Below are 20598 nucleotides of genomic sequence, written 5' to 3' on the forward strand. Positions count from 1 at the left end.
TGTGTGTGTGTGTGTGTGTGTGTGTGTGTGCGTGCGTGCGTGCGTGCGTGCGTGCGTGCGTGCGTGTGTGTGTGTGTGTGTGTGTGTGTGTGTGAGAGAGAGAGAGAGAGAGAGAACAGGAAAGACAGACAGGCATAGATGGACGGATAGATTGTCTCGCTACACATAGCTGCTACACTGTGCTCGCCGACCCCCACGTCTTTTCTGTTTGAAATATCGTCAACGAAGAAAGAGAGAGAGAGAGAGAGAGAGAGAGAGAGAGAGAGAAAAATATTTGCCAATAAATCACGTGGTTTCATAATTTCAACATGGGGTTATCGCTGACCCTTAAGGTGTTACCCAAACTTTTCCATTCAAGCAACGGAGCTCCTAATGTAAAACGACCATTAGTGCATTGAAAAACAAAACAAAACCAAACAACCCCCCCCCCCAAAAAAAAAAAAAAACAGTTGTGCTATTATTCTATGGAAATCGCTCCAGACAATACATAAGACCATTTGATGTAAGGAGCTAAAAATTCTACTACAATATCAAAAACTAGCTAATGATAAGTGTCAGATGGATAGATTTCGACCCAGAAAAACAGCAATTATTCTCCCTTTGTCAGAAACATCGGTCATGGAATGTGAGTGCTAACTCGCAAAGGTTGATACGATTAATTATCGGATATGAACGCGTGCAATCACGAAGTGCCTTCAATAAGTTTCCAGACTTTTTCATATGTGCACTTTTATTGATAATGGACACATAAAATTCTAGCCCTCTTCTAAATAATCTCCTCCGACTGTAATGCACCTGTTGTATCCTTCCAACGACTTCCGGAAAGCCTCATGGAAGTCCTCTTGTGTAAGCGTGTCAATGATCCTTGTCACAGCCTTTCACATCTCCTCAATTGTTTCATAGCGACAGCCTCTAAGGTTTTCCTTGAGCTTAGAGAATAACCAAAAGTCACAGGGAGCAAGGTCTGGGTTATAGGGAGGATGAGGAATTATCTTGATGACCATCTTGGTCATAACAACGTCTTTCTTTCTGATCTTCTCTGAGCACCTTTAGGACAAACTTCGCGCAAATCTTTCGAATCTCCAGTTCATCGCAGATAATGTTCACAGAGTTTTAGTTGAGGAAATCTCCAACCTTCTTCAGCTTTATTTAACCCGACGGGGGTAGTATGCTCTTGATTGCATAGAAGTCCTAAGTAATTCGAAGGACGCCATCACTAGATGGATTGCCTACCACGGCTTAAAAAAGTCCCATCTACCCTCGAGAGGACAGACCGCACCAGTTTCTCAACCTGGTATTTTTATATCGCGGTAAATTTAAATCTTGTCGGTAGCCGAATACTTGATGCTTCGCCAGGGCTATCAAGGGTACTTTTTTTTATCGTGACGCCATCACTAGATGGGTTGCCTACCACGGCTTAAGAGAGTCCCATCTACCCTCGAGAGAAGGATAGACCGCGCCAGTTTCTTAACCTGGTATTTTTACTTCGCGGTAAATTCAAATCTTGTCGGTAGCTGAATACTTGATGCTTCGCTAGAGCTATCAAGGGTATTTTTTTATCGTGGCGCCATCACTGGATGGAGAAAATCTATCTATCTATATATCTATAAAAGTGAACGTGTCTGTGTGTCTGTACATTTTCCTACGCAATAACTTTTCAGTCTACAGACTCGAAATTTGATATACAGCGTACTGAGATTTGGTAAAATTTATGTGATCGGTTTTCGGCCAGAAATTTGGCTGTTAAGGGGTCAAAGTTCAGCGATTTGACATTTAAGAACTCTACCAAACTCCTCCGACAATTTTGTATCTAAACACTTAAAATTTTAGATATAGGTTCCTTGAACATGGATCTAACTTAATAACTTGATTTGAACCCAAAACAATAAAGTTTAAGGGGTCATAATAGGGGTCAATGTTAAAAAACATTGACAGCTTTTTTTTTTTTTTTGCTCAACATACACCTCCAAATACCCAGGTAACGCCGGCCACCCATGCTAGTATATCTATAAAAGTGAACGCGCGCGTGTGTGTGTGTGTGTGTGTGTGTGTGTGTGTGTGTGTGTGTGTGTGTGTGTGTGTGTGTGTGTGTGTGTGTGTGTGTACATTTCCCTACGAAATAACTCTGTCAGTTTTAAGTCTCCAGACTCGAAATTTGATGTACAGGATACTGAGATTTGGGAAAATCTATGTGATTTGTTTTCGGACAGAAATTTAGCTGTTAAGGAGTCAAAGTTCAACAATTTGATCTTTGAGAACTCTACCAAACTCGTCCGCCAATTTTGGGTGTAAACAATTGAAATTTTAGATATAGGTTCCTTGGACATGGAACTAACTTAATAACTTGATTTGAGCCCCAAACAATAAATGTTAAGGGGTCTTAATAGGGGTCAAATTTTAAAATGGGCCGCTTCTTTTTTTTTTTTTTTTTTTTTTGTTCAGCATACACCTCCAAACACCCGCTCAACGCCGGGCGTAAATCTAATGAATAAGTGAGGATGGCAAGGTAGAAGTATGGTGGGACAAAAGTGTCATAACGACCAAGCAATTGGAACATAATTGTCCGGATTTGGTCGTCATTGACAAAGTCTCAAAAAACTGGCAGATTGTAGACTTCTCAGTACCCTGGGACAGGAATGTGAGAGAGAAGGAGAATGAGAAGTGGAGCAATTATGCTCCATTGGTCTTGGAGATAAGGCGTATACACGGGGTTAAAACACAAATAATCCCGGTTGTAGTTGTTACACTAGGAGTAGTATCAACTCGTCTGGAACGACAATTGAAAAAACTACAAATCCCCGATGATTTAGATCTCTGCAATCGTAGCATCCTTAGAAAACCCTTTGATCTATGAAGCTCTTTGTTTGGAGCCGGGATTGAGGGAAATCCTCTGGAAATGAATCCATCCCTTTCCAGAGAGACGTTGATAAAAACGAAATCAGAATTAGTAGTAGTAGTAGTAGTAGTAGTAGTAGTAGTAGTAGGAGGAGGAGGAGGAGGAGGAGGAGGTTACTACTAATAATAGTAGTGGTAGTAGCTGTAGTAGTGGTGGTGGTGGTAGTGTCATTATGTTTCAAATAAAGGCCATTAATTTATTTGTAATTTGTTCTTTGCTAAAAATTGATTTTATCCTGAAACAAAATTTGTGTACATTGAAGACGCTGGACTTGTCACTAAGTTTTAATTTTCGAAATTCACTAGATTTGGCCACCCGATCGGTCGTAGAGAGCAAAATATGTGTTGGATAATCTACAGAGTGGACCTATAAAATTGCCCCCCCCTTGAAAAGACGACATCATTCCATTTCCGTTTGATGAAAACTGGTTTCCTTTCTTTGTTGCAGACTATCTACTAGTTGACCAGTTGTGTACAATCCCAAGAACGATAGTAGCCCTCTATCATGTCCGAAAGTGGCATAATGTTCAACGAGCAAGATCAAAGATGTGCTGCTGTACAAATTATGTTCTCTACTGATCCAAGTTACGACAACAGGACCATTGCCAGCATCCTTAAAATGAATCGCTAGATTGCCACGAATAACAGTAACTTGCCTGGGGTGATAAAAACAAAGTTTCCGGCCACAGTTATAGCCGTTGGATGTGCTGAAGAGTGTGGTGATTCCCTGGTGCATACTACACTGAGTGGGGCAACAGGACTCGACGCCGGCCCACGTCCAAAGAGACCAAGGCTTAGCTTTAAGAAAGAGTGCTACTACTTTGTACCCTTCTCTCACTGCCCCTCCCTCTCTCCTCTCTCGAACTGAACTTGCCGGACTACTTCGTTTGGTCATACGTCGAGAATATTACCAACATGACCAACCACAACTCCAAAGCCAGCCTGATAGCCGCCATTCGCCGAGTATTCGTCGGGCTCTTTTTCTGGGCTTGTATCAAAACATTGATTAAGGCTGAAGGCGGCTAAATCGTGCGTGTGTGTGCGTGTGTGTGTGTGAATATTGTTAACTTTTATATATTTTTAATCTTTACTGCTATAAATTTGTTTTTTTGTTTTTTGTATATTGATATTCACATTAAAAATCTTTTTTATTCATTTAAAAAGAAAATACCACTTTGTCATACAGGTATTCTACTTGATTTATACTTGCGTAATATTTGCGTAAAAAGATTATAGTAAACACAAACCTCTTTCTATCTTTCTATATATACTTATCTATGCGTATATATATATATATATATATATATATATATATATATATATATAATAAAATAATTAGCTCTAATAATAAGAAAATTAATAAACTACAAAATACAACTATACAAAATACATCGGACTGTAACTGTAGAAGAAAAAATAAATGTCCCCTACAAGGCTCATGTAAAATTAAAAATGTTATCTATAGCTGCACAGTATCAAAAACTCCAAATCTACAAGAACCTATTAACAGCCATAACTCAACTACCAGATTAAATAATAACACCAACTTAAATCAATCTACCGATCAATTACTAATCAACCCACCACATAATAATCCAACAATAGACCTAACGGAAAATAATCACAACAATCAAGAGGTAATATATATTGGTTCCACATCTGGCCTAATAAAACATAGAATTTCAACGCACAAACATTCTTTTAAAAATAACTCTCTATCAAACCAAACTACTCTATCCAACTATATTTGGCAACTAAAAAACAGCAATATTTCTTTCAACTTAAAATGGCAAATAATTGAGACTTGCAAATCATATAAACCAGGAGATAAATTTTGTGCACTATGTACAAAAGAGACCCTAAAAATTTTAAAATATGAAGATATAAAAAGTACAACCAAACTATTAAATTCAAGACAGGAGCTTCTGACATGTAGTCATAAACGTTGGTTTAAATTTAATAAATATAAACCACCTTAAATCATTAAAAATTACTTATTAGCAAAAATAGATTACAATTATTATTATATTTTTTTAATAAATTAAGTTAGACCAATTACCTCCCTTAGACCCGTAAAACAACTTAATTGAATTTCCATTTGCACAAGTAAAATCTAAGGAAATCCCGTAATTGGAAGAAGATGGTCCATAATAATCCAAAGGCAGAAATCCATGGAATAATTCACAAAAATGTGTACAAGGAAAAAAGGAAAAAATTCCAATAATAATAATAATAAAAAATAAGATATGCTTTCACTCTACTTCCGAGATATTTATTTTATTTTATATATATATTTCACGAGACATAAGTATAAATAAGAAAGTACAGGGAAAAAAAGAGGAGAAAAAATGGTGATAGAGGTAAATATAAAGTAGAGAAACAAATGTCAAAATGACCCAGACAGGAAATTTTAAAGGCGCGAAAAGAGAGAGAGAGGGGGGAGATAGATAGATAGATAGATAGATAGATAGATAGATAGATAGATAGATAGATGTTATTCATTTGTTTTTGTTTTTGTTTTGCGATACTTTTTGAACGAATTCAATTATTTATACGAAAACGCATTTTTACCTAAATGCGAGTTTTATTTTGATTTATTTAAGTTTTGTTTGTATCTGTTGAATTAATTTAATATGCGCGCACATGCATCGTTATATACGTATAAACAAATAGTGTGAGTTGGGAAGACACTTTTAATTTATTTTAATTTATTTTTATTTTTTATTTTTTTTTTGATAGGTTCAATTGTAAATAAGCTTCAGAATAATAATAATAATAATAATAATAATAATAATAATAATAATAATAATAATAATAATGATGATGATGGTGGTGGTGGTGGTGGTTGGGTGGTGGTGGTGGTGGTGGTGGTGGTGGTGGTGGTGGTGGTGATGATGATGATGATGATGATGATGATGATGATGATGATGATGATGAAGAAGAAGAAGAACTGACTTCTAAAAATGTTTACGCTTTTAACGAAATATATTTTATGGAGAAAATGGGGCGTGGCTTAGCAATGGCACGGATATGCTTTAATACTGTTTTGGATAGGAACAAAGTGTAGTACATGTTTTAATGCTATACTTACTCTGTCAGTGAATGAAAAAATCATTCTAGATTAAGACATTTTTTTTATTCCGATCCAGGTCAACCCTTTGGAAGAAGTTTATAAATACAGCAAACCCTTCATTTAACTTAAGCCGACGGATTGTTAATAACAAGGCCGATAGCCATTAGTCGCGTACTCTCGTGTAATGAATGAATGCTTGAATGTAGGATTGACATGAAATTCTAAAAGATAAACTAAAATGACCGAAAAATGGGCTGAAATTACTTAAATAAATAAAAAATTCAGGAAAAACTAATAGACGGTTATCCGTCAATCATCCGGACTAACAGACAGACGGACCTATTGAAAACATAGGTCCCTCTCTGATAAATCGGGGAACAAAAATGTTACTCCATACACCCTTGCTTAAAAAAAATGTAAATGTGTTACAGACCGACCGATGGAGTGACTTGCATCCGACTAAAAATGCCTTAGCATGGAAGGGTTTCTCCTTCCATTGCCAAGGAAAAGTTACAAATATAAGTGCCGCATCTGTTAAGAACATATACTACACTTTGATCTTAGCCATGTGGCCAAGGAAAAGTTACAAACATAAGTACATGTAGTAAGAACAGATGGTGTTTATTTGCTCCCCCACTGAGCAAATTAGGCACAAGACCGTTTTTAATGTGAGGTAAAAACCAGCTCCCCTAAAAGTAGGCAAAAAGGGGGCACTCTGGTTACCAAAAATAATAATTGTCCCAGTATAGAGGGTTTCCCCTCCATTGACTGGTACAAATTATCTTAAGTGCAGCATCTGCCGGAACAGATACTACACTTTGATCTTTGCCAAAAAGCCAAGAAAAGGCCACCGAGCAAATTAGGCACAAGGCCGATTTTTAAAGTGAGGAGTGAAGGGAAAATGGGGACCAACTCCCCGGGGAGTAGGGGAGCTGGATAGTGACAATTGGTATGAAGGGTTTCCCCTACATTGACCAAGGTCTTATATGTGGGGCTGTCCCCACATATGGTCTTTGCTTGTAGTATCTGCCAGAACAGATACTACACTTTGATCGTGGCCAAAAGCGTATTTATTTGCTCCCCCACCGAGCAAATTAGGCACAAAGCCGATTTTTAAAGTGAGGAGTGAAGGGGAAATGGGGACCAACACCCCGGGGAGTAGGGGAGCTGGATAGTGACAATTGGTATGAAGGGTTGCCCCTACATTGACCAAGGTCTTATATGTGGGGCTGTCCCCACATATGGTCTTTGCTTGCAGTATCTGGCGGAACAGACACTACACTTTGATCTTCATATTTAATTTATTTCGTTTAAAGAAAAAAATTACAATTAAAAAAATTCCAATATAATATTAAAAAATTTAAAAAAGTAAATTATCTAAAAGACAAAACAAATTTAGGCACAAGGCCCTATAAGATCTGGGATGGGGAGTGTTGCAGGGTCTTTGCAGGTGTTTGTGAAAATGGAGTCTTTGACGACTTTACTCTTGACTGGCAACATTTACCACAATACCTCATTCACTCTGTGGAATCTAAACTAACTAATGAAAACCCCAGCGTTTTTGCAAAAAGGATATATATACCATTTCTGTATGTGTGTGTGTGTGTGTGTGTGTGTGTGTGTGTGTGTGTGTGTGTGTGTGTGTGTGTGCAATTTTTTTTTAAAGCTTAAAAAGCTAAGAACAGCATCTATTAACAACATACCTTTGATCTTAACCAAAAAGGGCAAGCACAAAAGTGTTACGGGCAGACCGACAGACCGACCGACCGACCGACCGAAGAAGTGACTTATAGAGTCGCTTGCACGCGACTAAAAAGCTAAAGTAATCGGAGTGAAAAAGGTGTGCATGTGAGGACACTTCTCAACCTATATACTCAACGAATTTTTATCTAAAAACTTGAAATTTTGTATACGGACATGTGGAAAACTTTATAATCAGTTTTCATACAGAAAAAAAGGGTTGCTAAACGGTCAAGATTGAAAAATCGGCACGCGGGAGGGTCATGGATTTTTATCTGTTTGTTTCACATGACAGATTCCTTGTGTTAAGAATGAATAGGTTTTAAAACACTTTTAAAGATACGTGTCAAGCTGGCCTATTGGTTATCGTACTTGACTCATTTTCTTTAGGCTTTGGTTTCGACCACAGTTCGAGTTTTTTTTTTTTTTGTTTGTTTTTTTTTTACTTACAAGAAGTGAACTGTTTCGAAAAACATAATACTCGCATGCACATGTCTGAGTTTCTGTATGAATTAAAATATAATATATATGCGTATTTTACGACCGGACAACGACGGGCGGCCTGCTAGTATTGAATATTTCTAAAAAAAAAACTGATTTTTAAATTTTATTTAATGCATCACAACGTTTCGTATGCATAAGCGCATTATGTGTTCATACGTATATAACGATGCATGTTCGCGCGTATTAAATTAATTCAGCGGGTACAAACAATAGTTGTATAGGGTAGAGACGTTTCGACCGACAGTCCCTTTTATGTCTCCTCTTCTTGGCTCCATCGTCGTCTTCATCCTTTAATCTTTCCAATTAAGGCAGCAAAAGGAAAATAGGGTCGGGGGGAGCACTTAGTGTTGTTTTTGTTTGGGTGTGTGGGGAGCGTGCGGAGAAGGGGGTCAAGTTATCAGATGAAGGGTCTAAGGACCGGCCCCTATGTTTGTTGTCAATGTTTACATAAGGAGGAAAAAAGGAATGTTCAAGTAGAAATTAAAAGACAGAATAACGATCGGAGAAGATGAGAACGTGATGAGTTCAAGTGCGAGTGCGTGCGTATGTGTATGCGTCTACTTGAGTGCATAGTGTCAATGTGTAACGTGTGTATGTTCATTTGTGCGTATGTGATTGATTGAGTGCCTGCATGTTCGTGTAAGTGTTATACCACTGTATAGATACATTGCGTGAGGAGATGTGTACGCGGCTGTACTTGAATATATGTGCATGGTGTGTGTGTGTGTGTGTGTGTGTGTGTGTGTGTGTGTGTGTGTGTGTGTGTGCCTCTGTGTGTGCCTCTGTGTGTGCCTCTGTGTGTGTGTATTTGGGTTGGCGTATGTTTATGTAAGTGGGGTTTTGCTAGTACATGGATGGATTGCATATACGTGTGTCTGTACTCGCGCATACGCTTGTATAGGTAAATGTGTGTATGATTATATAAACATTTAAAGTTTATGATTTCAGTGTTTATGTATGCGTGCTCATATGTTAGTGGGTGTGTGCGTGTCTGCGCGGCTGCGTGTGCCTGATTAAGTATGTGCATGTTAATGTATTTATACTAATGTATGAATGTGTAGTGTGACAGGTTATGCATATCTTTTTGCTTTAGTGTATGTAGGTGTATGATTTTAAGTGTGTAGGTTTATGTAAGTGTGTGCGTTTATTTATACTAGTCGATGAATAAATTGTGCACCGGGGACAGTCTATGTAGTTAAGAGTATGTGTATCGTTTTAAGTTTGTGTGTGTGTGTGTGCGTGTGTATGCGTGTGTGTGTGTGTGCGCGCACACGCGCGTGTGTGTGCGTGTGTGTTTGTGTATGAGTGTGTTTTTTTCATATAAGCGCATGTGTGTTTCTGCTAATGTCTGTGTGTACTGTGCGAGGGGATTCGTATGTGTATATATATATATATATATATATATATATATATATATATACATTACAATAGAAAAATGCGAGCATGAAAAGTAATATAGTTAAGCTTAAACATAGAAATGTAAAGGACTAGTTGTTAAAACTGAAAAAGAAAAGGACAAGATACTCTAGTAAAAAATATAATAAATTTATAACTTAAAATATTGCAGCATTAAGAAATGGTTATATAATGTTATAAATTGAATTTTTTTAAAAAATTTAATGCTGCAATATTTTAAGTTACAAATTTATTATATTTTTTACTATAATATCTTGTTCTTTTCTTTTCTAGTTTTAACAACTAGTCATTTACTTTTCCATGTTTAAGCTTAACTATATTACTTTTGATGCTCGCAATTTTCTATTGAAATCCATGATTTTTTCAGGCTTCTAGTAAATTCAATTGTTCTTTGTTTAATTTCAGTCCTTTATTTTGCCCCCATAAACATAACGTACACATATGTAATAACAATGTATGCACTCGCCTGCTTTCAATAAAATCCCCTCAATTATCTCCCTTTCATTCTGTCATTCTCTCTGTTTCACTTGTTATTTCTCTTTTCGAGAGAGCCGTGAAATGTTAGCAACAGTAGTCGCTGAGTTGCTATAGAAACCAGTCATAACAAACGTCGCTCACCTCCATACGTTTTTTTATGATTTTGAATTCATCATAACTTGTTTTAGTGAACGAAAATTGAACTTTTTTTTTTCACAATATAGCTGAGAAGGTGATTTATAAACTAATAATTGTTTGAAATTTGGTCGAAAAATGAGTGAGCGGTAAAGCTTATAAGCATTTCTAAATGACTAAAACTAGCGTGTTTGAATTACACACACGCACACACACACACACACACACTCACACACACACACACACACATATACATATATATATATATATATACTTCTCTTTTATAATAATATAGGTCAACTGAAACGTACATGTCGTCAATTAAAAAATGTCAGCAAGAGTTGTTAGAAGACACTAAATGGAAAATAAATAAATTAATTAATAAATAAATAGAAAATAAATAATAAATAAACAATAAATAAATAAATAAATAATTAAAAATAAAAATAAAATATAAAATAAAAAATAAACATTATTTAAGGGGAGAGGATGGCCGGTATCTTCAAATTCAGGAAAAGGCAAGAGCAAAAGTAAGTAAAAGCATATAGTAAAATATAAGTAAATATACATACAAGATATGTAAGCGTGAGTAGATTAATATATTAGATAGATAAGAAAGATTAAAGTATAAAGCAGAAAATGCAGATAAAAAACCGGTCATGCAAAGAAGAGATAAAGCATTAAAATAAAGGATTATTAAATTATAAAGTATTAAGAAGTATGTAGAAAAACGATAAAGTTAAAGAAAAAAAATTGTATATCTATATAAAAGGTAAAAGTAATAACTATGTAATTTCAAAATTCCCATAATTAAATTTGGACTTATGTTTACAGAAAGAGATCAGTTCATTTTTAGAATTTATTATATTGTTACTTTGAGGGGAAGTAATTGTAGTTATAGCTTCGGTTGTGCAGAGGCGACATGACTTAAAGCCTGGAGCATAAGACTTAACTTTTTTATGATAGTCCATTTGATTGAGAAGGGGGTATTGTTAGTTAAGTTTTTTCATTAAAGTGGTTAGAGAAGTTATTTGGTTATTATTAGAATTATGGTTGTTAAAAGAAGAAATGTGGTTTGATATTCTTTTCTTAATTAATGTTGAGGTAGCGCCGATATATGTATGTACTTTATTAAAAGCTCGATGTCTGGTATTAATATTAATTTGCTGATTTGTATTAGTTAAATGGTTTGAATTTTGTTCATAGTGTTCAACAAATGGTGGGACAATGTCTTTATGAGGACTATTTTGGAGGGGATAATGAGTGTTGTTAGTGTTAGGATGGCTGTTAGGAGAAATATTATTATTCTCATTATTATTATTATTATTATTATTATTATTATTATTATTACTAGTTGTATGATTGTAGATGGAGGGGCTGCTCGATTGGTGTATTGAATTAGTAACTATATCAGATGGAGGATGGGAAGAAGAATAACTTGAAGATGAAATATTAGTGTCTGTTATGGGAAGATTGCGTGGGAGCTCAGTAATAGTGCAAGAATATATAACATCTTTATGGATGCAATCATTATTGAGTGGGCAATGATGTTTGTTATTCCAATTACAGTTAATTTTGGGTTTAATTGGGAAAGGGATTTTTTGGGCTGATTTAATTTTTTTTGTTATTAGATATTAAGATTCTTTGTGCTAAATTAGGCATTGTTGAATAAGAAATCCTGATTGAATTTTTATTGAAAATAGAATTATATCTGTGTGGGTATTTGAAAGAGTTTTGTACAATGTTGAAGAATTCCTTAAGTATATTAGTTTTTACATTTAGGCTAAATGGATGATTAAACCAAATATTTTTCTTTCTCCTTATACGACTGGGTGGGTTAGAGGTATTGCGATTAGTATTATTGTTTGGATTATAAATGTAGACTGGTTCATTGTTATTGATAGCGGCAGATCTTGTTATTTGAACTGGTTTCTTACGAGTCATATTGTGTGTGATTACAGATTTAAGGCGGCCTGCAGGAGGAGCATAATTGTTGTATTTAATCTTTTCCTTGTGTCCTGAGTTCCATAAGGCATTATTGAAGAAAGTAGCATTTTGATTAAAAGGTTTTTTTATCAGCAGAAATAGCAGAAATTCTTCTAGAGACGGATGGTCCTATAGATTTTATAATTGAGTTAGGATGGTTAGAAGATTCATGGACGTATAAAAGCGTAAGATTAGGTTTATGATATGGGCTATGAGCTTCGGTGTTAAGATTAAGTGTAACATCTAGAAAATTTGGAGTTTTTTTGTTTGGTTCAATAATTATAGAAAGGCCAAAGTTATTGAAGAAGTTATGTAATTTGGATATGTTTAAAGTGGTATTTAAGTTCTTTCAGTAAGAAGAGTCCCACTAAATCTGTAATTTCTGCAGAGTCAGAAGACCCATCAAGATATCAAAATTATCAGGGGTATCCTTTCTAGTCCAAAGCTTATTGTTAAATTGTATAATAATCTCGATAGGAGAATTAATTTTATTTCTAAATTAGTTAAGTCAGAATTTCTTTTAGCAAAGATAAGAGCCTTATTTAAAAGGATCAGAGAAATTGATTGACAATAATTTTGGATATCAAATGTTATGAAGTTAAGGAGGTGTTTATTTTTAAGGGAGACAAACCAATTAATTACAGAATCTGAATTCAGCCAAAGAGAGAAATTTACTTTTCTTTAATAGAAGGGATGATTCTATCTAAGATATTTTTGCTTACAGCTCCTAAGTCAGAATTAGATGGGCAGATCAATCTGATGGAGGGGGTGTCATAGAAATTAGGTTTATGATCTTTGAGGGTGAATCTAGGAGTACCCGGAGAAATTATTTCAGTGAAGTTATGAATATTCATAGAAGTCAGTAAAAGTTTAACTTCAGAATTAATGGAATCTAAAGTCTTAGGAGGGACTATTTTATAAGAGTTATTAAGTTCTTTATACAAAAGTTTTTTATATGTAGGATAGTCAAGTTTATAATAATTTTTTGTCTTATCAACAGGGACAAATATATGTTTATTCCTTTTAACTTTTTCAGCAAAATTATTTATTTTTTGTGTAACCGGATTATAATGGTGTCTTTGTTTCTTAAATTTAATTTTTTTGACTAAATTTAACATGGAATTCTCAAACTCCTCGAGGTAAGGGTTGTATTTGGGGTGGGCAGTGGTTTTTAATCCATAAAATTTGGCAGCAATTCTTTCGAATTTCTTTTGTTCTCTATGAGAGTTGATAGGGAGTTCATTTGTAAATATTTCTGGGTGAAGTTGGTCTTCAGAGGAAATAGGCGCTTTAAGTTTATTTTTAATGCTTAAGTCATGGTGATAAGCCTTCCACCTTATATTTTTTAGGAAAGTGTTCAAAACGAAAACAAATTTGTGGATGTATTCTTATTGGGTAGGAATATATATAATACAACAATCTGCCTGAGGATATATGTGTGTTTGCGTGTGTGTGTGTGTGTGTGTGTGTGTGTGTGTGTGTGTGTGTGTGTGTGTGTGTGTGTGTGTGTGTGTGTGTGTGTGTGTGTGTGTGTGTGTGTGTGTGTGTGTGTGTGTGTGTGTGTGTAATCATGTGCACATATATTTCTCATATATATGTACATATTATATGCCTATATATATATGAATGTATATATACATATACACACACGCATATATATTAGCACGGGGATGGGGCACCCACCGAATGCCAGACATTCGCCTGCTATCGCATACATTTCAACCGAGAGGAATTTTTTAAAGATTCTAACCCTACCCATTAACTGCAATCGTTTTAATCTTTCTTGCATTTGGTTCACCGGGTATATTTACCTGTTGTGTGAGCGGATATGTGTGCGTTAATGTTAAGTACTCAAGCGTAAATATCTTAGCGTGTTTATGCGTTTCCCCATGTCTGTGTGTTCACTTATCAAGTAAATGTTTGTGTAAATGCTTGTATTTATTTTATAAATAAGTATATTCACGTAACGTATATGTACGCTTTTGTGTGATTCAACGTGCATATGTATGTGTATGTGCGTGTGTGCATAGTTATACTTCATGATATAATTTACTTATCACCTTGTTCTTCCTGGGGATGAGGCATTCTACCGGATGCCAAACATTATCCCATTAGTTTAGTTACTCCAACCGAGAGATCTCTTTTTAAGATTTTGTCCGTCCCTTTAAGTGCTATTGTTTGTATTTCTCTTGCACTTGGTTCACTGGGTATATTCGCTAGATAAGTTTTGTAAATTCTTACTCCTATAATAACTGGAATGATTGATACCTTCCTAAGATTCCAGTTTCTTTTCATGTCGTACATAAGTCCTTGGTATTTTGCTATGTTCTCCCTCTCTGCTCTGTTAAGGCCAGCACGCGTATAAGTTAACACGTGCTTAAATGCGATTAAACGCGCGCGCGCGCGCGCGCGCGCGTGTGTGTGTGTGTGTGTGTGTGTGTGTGTGTGTGTGTGTGTGTGTGTGTGTGTGTGTGTGTGTGTTTAAAAAGGTTGTTAGCAATGTCAGATATCGGGATTGTGCAATGACACGACGTATGAACAAACAAAGACACATGAAATCGGTATTCAAATTACAAATATTCGTATATAAATTAAAAGATTTAAAAAATTATAAATAATATCAATGACCTTCACCCACCCACCCCCCAAAAAAAAAAATCAGGGAATATGGGTTTACTGTCAAATATGATGGAGAAATGTCTTTGATAACAATTATATGAATTAAAGACCATATTTATATGTACAGCTTAAATAGAAATTGCACAAAATTTTTGTTTACATTACATTTAAATTTCTGCATATTGGTGCAATCAGGGAACCAAGAAACAGGGAGAGAATTCCAAAGGTTAACAGTTTGAGAGAAAACCTGCATGCATCTGGGGATCTCTATGTTTCAACAAACCCATGTCATTAACCTACAACACTGTGCAATATCATAGCAGCCTAAATTGCTGTTACGAATAGCCTATATTAAAACAATTCCAGGATCCCATATTGCCTGATTTTTTTTTTGGGGGGGGGGGTCATTTATATGATTCATGATTTTTCAAATCTTTTAATTTATATACGAATATTTCATGTGTCTTTGTTTGTTCATACGTCATGTCATTGCACAATCCCGGTATCTAACATGGCTAACAACCTTTTTAAAAACTTACACATACGTACGCGCGTGTATGTATATGTAGTGTGTAGTACTCCAATTTAAAAATCTATTCACTTGGTATAATAGTGCTAAATATCAAATAGAGCTTTTTATATTAATATTCATTTATACAGACATACAGAGGCTTCCCTGTACTAGGTATATCAGAATTTTGTAGGAATTTTTGACAGCTCTAACACGAAACTGCGAATAAAATATTTAAAAAAAAAACTCGTAATTTCTCTTTTAAAAGTGGGTCGTTTATTTTCTTTATGGATTATACTTCCAAAATAAACTATTAAAGTTGTATAAAAAGTAATAGAAATATTTTTTTTAATACAATTTTTACAAAGTGCGGGCCAGCGTCCATGCAGCCATTTTTTTACGTAATGAAATCAATTGAATTTTACGAGTTAAGTATTTTTCAATTTTTAAACTTTAAAAATCTATCAAACATTTTCTATTGATTCAATTTTTACGATATTTTCAGGGTCAATGTGAAATTTTATGATCTTTCCAATAAACCGAATATAATATTTTAGACAAACGTTGTTTTTTTTTAATTTACCCCCTCCCCATTTTGAAATGTCTATTAAAAAGTAAATTAATTTACTCACCAAAGTTTTATATATCGCAAATTGAAGATAAAAGATCAATAATATATTCAAATATAAGAGAAAAAAATAGTGTTTTTAGAAATTTACTTGTGAAGTCCGAAGTTTTAAACCTTTTTTTTTAACTACGTTGCTGTTTTTTGTTTTTTTTTTTAATGAAACCTTATAATCTTCTTATATTGTACAGAAAGTTTCGTTTTATCACGAAAATTATTTCTATTTCATTAAATGTTTTTTAGATATTAAAAAAAATCACTCCATAAAGTGGAAATTAAATATATTAAATCAAAAACTCGTGTATTTTTTGAGAAAACTAAAAAAAAATTTCTTGAACTGTTTTTTTTTAGGCAAATAATTATAAATAAAATGTAACTAAATTTCTTTACGCGCAAAGGTAGACGGCTAATGCGAACATGTGGTTTTTACTTCCTTCTGTCCACCCATAATTTAAAACAATAAAAAAAACTATTTCCGGTTTTGAATAAAAACTTAAAATGTTTACATGATGGCGGGTTTTTCAAATAGGCGTTTAAAAAATTCTTCTATTTAAAAAATAAATGGATTTTAAAATATAAATATCATCATCATCATCATCATTTTTATTATTATTATTATTATTTTATTATTATTTTTATTATTATTATTATTACTATTATTATTACTATTATTATTTTTTTTATTATTACTATTATTATTATTTTTATTATTATTATTATTACTATTATTATTATTTTTATTATTATTATTATTACTACTATTATTATTATTATTGTTATTATTATTACTGTTATTATTATTATTATATTATTATTATTATTATTATTATTATTATTATTTTATTATTATAATAATAATAATAATAATAATAATAATAATAATAATAATAATAATACTCACTACGAATAGTCACACATGTCATCATCAAAGATTCCTCTTTGAGAACAACCTGTGATGTTCTCTGGAGTCTCAGTGGCAACAAGTCTCTCCAGGTTTCCAGTACTCTACGCCTCTTTTGGTAACCGTTGCAGATGAATTTGCGTTATATAACAGCTGCTTATCATTGATTTCTCGTTGGCGATCTTCACTGGTATTTGGATGGCAATAAGCTTCCCCAAGGTCCCAAATTATGGCTAGACAAGTGTTTGTTGTGAATGCTTTGCAAGGAGGCATCATAGATTCACGCTTAGTCGAGCACTTGCAAAGAAAAAAACGATAGGCTCGCAACGTCTCTTCTGTGGGAAAGTGGTTGCGGGGATGAGAAAAGGGCATCATTTACTAGACTTCGAAACTGGTTCTGAACCCTGTTAAGGCAGGAAAGCATTCTCCGAGCAGCTCCTTTCTAGATGCGGCAACGGTACACAATTTTAGGAAGTATTTCACTATCATACAGGTAGAGGAATGCATCGGGGGTGAGGTGCTTCGAGAGCGGTAGAATGATGCAACCATATTTCCAGCGATCTTCCGGAGATAATGTCACAACCTAAGAGAAAAAATAAAACTTTATTGAACTAAATTATATATATTTTCATTATATCTGGTAAAGCATTGCATTTTTTTCAACAGATATCAAAACATTATGAGAAAAAAATAGAACTGTAGAAATGAGTCCAAAAATAGTCTCCAATTCAATAGGTCACACATTGTCACCCAAGCACCAACTCCTGCACCATCACCGCAATGTAACATCCTTGTGCCTGTTTTACAGGTACTTTATTGAAATGTGCATGGACGAATTGATAGCAATTGTGTCCCTTCGATACAAATATGATAGTGAAACACTTCCTAAATTTGTATACCGTTGCCACATCTAGAAAGGAGCTACTAAAAACAGCCTATCCTGCCTTGACAGAGTACAAAATAGACTTCGCGGTTTAGTGGGGGATGCCCTTTTCTCTTCCCTGCAACCTCTCTCCCACAGAAGAAACGTTGCAAGCCTATCTTTGTTTTATCGTTATTTCCATGACAGGTGCTCGTTTGAACTCCAATCTCTGGTCCCCCCCTCGCCAATTTTTACGAAAAACACCCGTCTAGCTGAATCCACTGTCAAAAACATTCCCCACTCTTTATCTATGCCTAAATCAAAACGTAGATTCCATGAGCAAAGCTTCTTTCTTAGAACTGTACGCCTGTGTAACTCTGTTCCATCTGCCTGCTTCCCACCTCACTACAACCTGGATGTCTTCAAGTTCAACATAAACAAATTCCTGATGAATCGCCCCCTTAAGTAGATACTTTATTAAATCTCCACACTAACGTACTGTACTTACAATAACCCTTATCCCTGAGTGGCTTCTGTGCCTTGATAAGTGGTGACCACCTTGTAAAAAAAAATACCCCAATTAATCCGACAAGCAGCAAAACCCCACCCCTTTACTGTAGATGTCCCTAAATGCCGGTAAATTTTCTGCCCTAATAGTTCATTCCCTCGAACTACTAGACTCCCTCACTGTTTCCTGTTTCTTGTTTCCTTTATTTTATTGACATGCAACAGTTTTAATGTAATGCGAACAGACATCTCGCTGATCAACTCTTAATGTAGTGCCTCTAAGACCATGATTCTTAATAGTAACCCCTTATGGCCCAATATGTGTTGTTTGGAGCCAAAAAGAGTTTAAAAATTAAAGAATATTGGCAACCTTCACGTGGTTCCTCCTGTAATCCCCGATGTCTTTCTTTCTAAAACTGTATATATAATGTAAATTTTACAAAGGAAGACAATAGAAATGTTCCGTATTTCTAAGTGCACCTCTAAGAAGACTATGAGGGTATAATTAAAGCTTCAAATATATCCCTTTTTACGAAATTTAAATAATATGTATGAAAAAAATGTTATGAAAGCAACATCAGTAGTCTCGAGTCTCTATCTGCCCTTAATCTAAGAGAGCTAGGTGAGAGGTGAACGTACTTCAAAACTTATTTTTATGAAATTTGTTAACTTCTCCCTAGAGGACAATGGAAGTGGACCCGTACGTCATTCTCTATATGCCGAATACGCACGTGTCTCCAACTGCTAGATGCCCCAATAGGGGACGGGGCCACCCTTAAAACTTAAAATACATGTATCCGATTTTAGTAAAATTTAAACCATATGTATAAGGCACAAATTCAGAGTTTTTCTAATTCTAAAATGTTAGCTTGTTCCAATGGGAGGAAGGCAGTAAAAACAAAACAAAAAATTGTATGGTGTTATGAGCAGAGTAGAACGTACACCAGTGACGCGCAGAGAACTTTTTTCTGGGCAGGTGTTTAAGTGAAACAAAAAACGGCAAAAAAAATATAGCAATGAACATAACGCTTCCTCTACTCGGTGAAACACAGGCCTAAAATATATTCTTCTGTAAAAGGCAACTTCAGTACATGAGTAAAAATAACAGGTGCTTGGGCACCCTTGGCACTACCACCCCTCTGCACGTCTTTGACGTAGATACATGTGATCCACATTCAACGTCGGGCAACGTCGGGTCTTTCTACTAGTCTAATTATACTTTATGCAACAAATCAAACCCCAATTTTCTTGTGACTCTAACAAGTTCTTTAACTAGCGGCCCTGTTTTTTTTTTTTATTGTTTGTTTGTTTTTGTTTTTGTTTTTTGTTTTGTTTTTCTTTCTTTCCTTCCATTAAGGCAACACTGTATCTAACACATTAAAACTTCTTCTCTGATTCTAATCGCTGTAATCAGGTTACAGGCACTCAGAGCTTTTACTGCATCACAAGTCTCCATCTACGTACAGGAGTATCTTTCGATTTTATCTTTCACATTACTCTCTAAAAAGTCTTCTAATTCCAGTCCTACTTACAACTTGTTGCGTTGAGGACGGCGATAGTTTCGGTATTGGTTAGTTCTATTCCCGGCCATATTCCACGTTTCCCACGGTCAGTTAAAGCACATTGTTCAATTCTGAACGCCTTGACGAGGGGGGGGGGGTATTTGCCACGCAGATTTAGAATTCTTTAATTCTTATTTTTATTTTTTCATTTTTAAGCCGTTATGCGATGAGCCATGAGAAAATACAACTTTGTTATATATAGGTCGTGGAACTACATTCACTAGCAAAACATCTAGCTAATTTGCATATTCTTTTAAACATTCATTTTAATTAACTCCCTATTCATTTTGTTCGGTTTTCTTATGGGATGATCATCTTTAGTTAACTATTATGTGTACTTATATTCATGTAGATACTCTACATGATTTATAGGTATGCAATAGGTTTATAGTAACTACAAAACTCTTTTAATATATATTTATGTATGCGTATATATATATATTTGTTTAAAAAGTTTATATATATTTATGTATGCGTATATATATATATATATTTGTTTAAAAAGTTTGCCTACCAAACTCTTCTCAGTTTATATGGGGAAAATATGCTTATTAAATTATATTTTGCTATTTATTCATACTAATCCTTTAATTTATGAAACCCGATGTCACTGCAGGGTATATACAAATAAATTACAAAAGTCTATATTCCAAATTTCAAGCTGTTGGCCATCTTACTGTTTCAGCATATATATATATATATATATATATATATATATATATATATATATACTAACAGAAGTACCCGTCGTTGACTGGGTTCAAAAATAACCTACAGAAAATGGA

This window comes from Euprymna scolopes, chromosome 43 (assembly GCF_053919585.1).
Source record: "Euprymna scolopes isolate OS-2025 chromosome 43, ASM5391958v1, whole genome shotgun sequence".
In the NCBI taxonomy this organism is placed as follows: Eukaryota; Metazoa; Mollusca; class Cephalopoda; order Sepiida; family Sepiolidae; genus Euprymna; species Euprymna scolopes.